Source organism: Triticum dicoccoides, chromosome 4B (assembly GCF_002162155.2).
Source record: "Triticum dicoccoides isolate Atlit2015 ecotype Zavitan chromosome 4B, WEW_v2.0, whole genome shotgun sequence".
NCBI lineage: Eukaryota > Viridiplantae > Streptophyta > Magnoliopsida > Poales > Poaceae > Triticum > Triticum dicoccoides.
Window position 1 is genome coordinate 6,691,387 of NC_041387.1, and position 4,017 is coordinate 6,695,403.

At 42.8% G+C, this 4,017-nt stretch overlaps 1 long non-coding RNA gene across 1 annotated transcript; it reads right to left on the minus strand.

Annotated features, from left to right (window-relative positions):
- Positions 1-581: 581 nt before the first annotated feature.
- Positions 582-4,017, minus strand: LOC119293173. The gene is made up of 4 exons (XR_005142974.1): positions 3,691-4,017; positions 3,480-3,608; positions 1,461-1,810; positions 582-854 (listed from the first exon to the last, which is right to left on the minus strand). It is a non-coding gene; the product is annotated as an uncharacterized LOC119293173 (long non-coding RNA).

A 4,017-nucleotide genomic window follows, 5' to 3' on the forward strand; every position in this document is an offset into this window, starting at 1 on the left:
AGGGGGTGCATTGGTACCGGTTCGTGGCCCCAACCGGTACCAATGCCCACCCTTTAGTCCCGGTTGGTGCCTCCAACCGGGACCAAAGGCCGCCGCTTTCCGCCCTTTGGGCTGCTGAAAAGAGGCCTTTCACTACAAGAAACTTGTTAATACATGACGATTCTAATCCGTCACAGGCGAGGCAAAATCCGTCATGGGTGCCCATCCATGACGGTTTTGAATTCCGTCATGTATATCGCGTCATAATTTGACATGGTGCTATCCATGACGGTCCTTGACCGTCAAGGATCTACTACAGGCCCGCCCAGGGCCCAAACCTTTGTGACGGAGCAAGCCGTCATGGACCGATGCCACATAGACTTTTCAATTAACCAACTGGAATGATGTGGCAGCCTACATGGACACTAGTTTTCGTCACAGAAAGTCATGGATATCCTACATGGGGTAGCCCATTAGTTCGCCCCATTAGCCTATTTCATTCAGCCCATTCTTCACCAACTATATTTTTAACCAGAATGCATTACACACATCGTAATGCCAATTTTGGAAGACAGGTATTTCAAAACAGTCTGACATGCACATATGAATCAAAATGCAATAATTCACAAGTATCTACAACATAGCAGCTTACAAAATGCTCCATGAAATGAGAGTTTACAACATAGATTGACAAAATACATCACTTGGGAAAGTTAGAAAATAGTACAATCCAGTTCAAACAAACAAATCATTTAAACTATTGAAGTTGCTATTCAAGTTCTTGCTGTCGGCCCTCTTGATGGAAATTGTCAGTGCAAATTGTGATGGGCAGCACCAAGTAGCCCAGCACCAAGTAGCCACGTAAGCAATCATACCTAGAATATTTACAACACCATTAGATATTTGTAGATATGAATGGATTGTAAAAAATAAGAGAATTGAAACAAATATAAAAAATGAATAACTCATGTTGTCCAAAATTCTTAGCTACAAGTGAGAATAACATAGTATCTACTACATACATGTTTCATGTAGATCCCTATTAATTAAAACAACCAACTTATGGGTAAAAAAATGAAATGTCAAGTACTTGTGCATATCATCCGAATAAGAAAAACAAAAACACTGGTCAAAGGGGGACAGTACATATTGAAGAAGGGATATTTATGCGTTTAGAAAACAAACAAGTACATACTTCTACAGGTGTGTCCAGTAGTATATTATTTTTCCATCCTTGTAAGTAGGCATGAATCGACTTGTCAATATTTAGCAGAACAGCACCTTTGGGTACCACCAATTTGCAAAAAATAGGTTAACCAACCCCAGAACCTACCCTATTATATAGAGCATTAAGAAATTGGATATACCCTAAAGAACAATATCCACATATTGTTGACACTTGACAGTTGAAACTTAGACCAAAAAAGATATATAGTGAAAATAAAACCAAAAGGCTATGAAGGAGACAGTAATAGACCTACCTAAGAATGTGGACATTTTGCCCAAGGATACATTTCTCTTGCAACCATAAGAGATCATCAACATTCAGCTGAAGAATTACTATTTGACAAGAATTAGCATTTGACAAGAACAATAATAAATAAATTAATAAGTGGTGATGCAAAATTACCACCAACAGTTTGTGAGGTAACATGATGGCAGTGCATCCTGGAGGATCGACATCATAAGCTTCGCTTACATGTAGGTAGGGCCACATCAATCTCAGCACCAACATCCAAAGATTTGCAGTCCCATCAAAATGTCCAACCTTAAGCTCCAATCTGGGTGTTGAGAAAATTGCATACAAAATCTGGGTGTCCATGAGATAGACCTGGGCAAAGCATCCGACAAAACTTAGCACACTATTAAAACAACTTTTGACAGAGAATTGAGACATACAAGAATTTCATTGGAGCCTAAAGTGCAATGATAACACCAATATTATTATTTGCTGCAAACCAAGATCAAATAAGAACACCAAACTTTTCAAACCTGCAGATTGTTACACTATTTCATTATCTATGTGTGCCTCTAAATCTCTAAAGCTATAGATTGTTACACTATTTCATTATTTCATTTTAGAGCCTCAATCATGTAGAATGGAACAACTTATTCAGTGGTAAATCTTGTGCCCCTCCCTCTAGCTCAGGGAGTAGCTTATTCAGTGGTAAAACTGTGTGCCTCTCCCTGTGCCTCTCAACTTTTGTAGATGGAAGAAAGTTACTTCTAAATCTTGTCATGGTATGTTCAATCATAGAAGTTTCACAACACCATATACCAAAATATATTGTGAAAACGTGCCTTGACAGTTGACTGTCACATGCACACACCAAGAAAGATCCAATATTAATTCAGATAGGAACATGTACGAACATATGCAGGATTTTCTTATCAAGAATACCGATGAGTCCTTAAGCTAGGCATGGTCAGAACTAACAAGTACTAACTCCGTATCAAAATATAAGACATTTTTGTAGGCTAGTTTAGCCTATAAAAACGACTTATATTCAAGATGGAGGTAGTATGACTCAACTAGCATTGATATTTGATCCTAACAGCAACAAAGATGAGTACATCCATTGGCAGAGTTTCGTGAGGGCAAAACAAGGTCGTGGCCCGCCCAGCTCCAGAGACAAATAAAACTCTTTTGTACATGTAACAGCTTAATCCAATAGCATGTCTCCCTCGCATCCAGCTATGAGCTCTCTGCCTCGATTCAGCACTGAGCAAGCCATTCAGAGATGGAGAGGTCCAATAGCCAGGAAGTCGGGCGCCGCATGTAGCAACCCCTACGGTGACCCATCCCTATGCCATGGCGGCTGCCAGCGGCTAGCCACCGATGAACTACCCAGGCGACAAGCACAAGGCCATAGAACCAGCAGGCAGCTAGAGCACAAGAAATTTCGTTTATTTGTCCAAATTTTACTTGACAACATCATCCTGTTACCAGTTTCCCTATACAGGCAACCTGAAATTTCACTAACTCATGCCTACTTAAATGTATAGTTTAGAAAAAAAATTGGCCCGCCCAACTTATTTGTTATAGCTCCGCCACTGAGTACATCTAACTTAGACAAGTTCTGCACATCATTAATTATTAGTTTGCAACTACGCCAGGGAGTAAAGACAATATAAAAATATTGAGATATACCAGACTAATAACAATAGAAAGGAGAACACTAATATGCTTTATTCATTACTGGCATGGTCTAATTAGGAACTAAACGCGAACCACCACACAACTTGTCTAACTAGTAGTTATTTAACACAAATTCTACACCGCTAATGCTCGCACGGTGAGAGAAGAAAAAGGAAATAGCTAGCAGTGCTAGTCTGTCGTTGGCTGTAACTTGGCTGTAGCTTGCGAGTATCAGGAAACGAAGTGAACACGTTTTCTACATCAGGTTCAGTCCAAGAAAATTGGTGAGCCCATAGAGAATTATGCTAGAGAAGAGCAGCATGCACTTGAAAGAAAAGAAAAACAGAACGAGAGAGTCAACCTTATTGTTCTGTGGGGAATCACGATGGTCGGCTCGGATGACCTCGCCCGTTCCAGCTCGTCGGGTTTGAGCGTGGGGTCCCGTTCGTCACCGTCCATGGAATTGGAGAGGCAAAGAGCTCCTACGGATCTGAATCGAAGCAAGAAATTGTGATTGGGGATGGGAGAGAAAGTAATAAAGGAGAGGAGACAAGGGGGGAGCGGGGACGAACCTTGTGCGGGGCGTCGTCACCGTCGACGAGGCCGCGCTCGTGCCTCCAGCAGGTCACGGCCCTCGTCCTCTCCTGGTCCGGCGCTTGCTGCTCCGAATCTCCGGATGGCGAATCAGCTGCAGGCTCTGGGAAACGGAGGAGGGAGGCCCCTGCTGCAGATCCATGGCCAACGTGAGTAGCAGAAGAACGCGGCAACGGCTAGGGATGGCTGCCGCTTCCATCGGGCCACTGCAGCCGCTGTCACTATGGATCTCGGGCGGTCGTCATTGCTTGGAGGCGGGGAGGTGGAGGCGGAGGACAGGGCCGAGGAGAGGCAAGGCGTGGCGG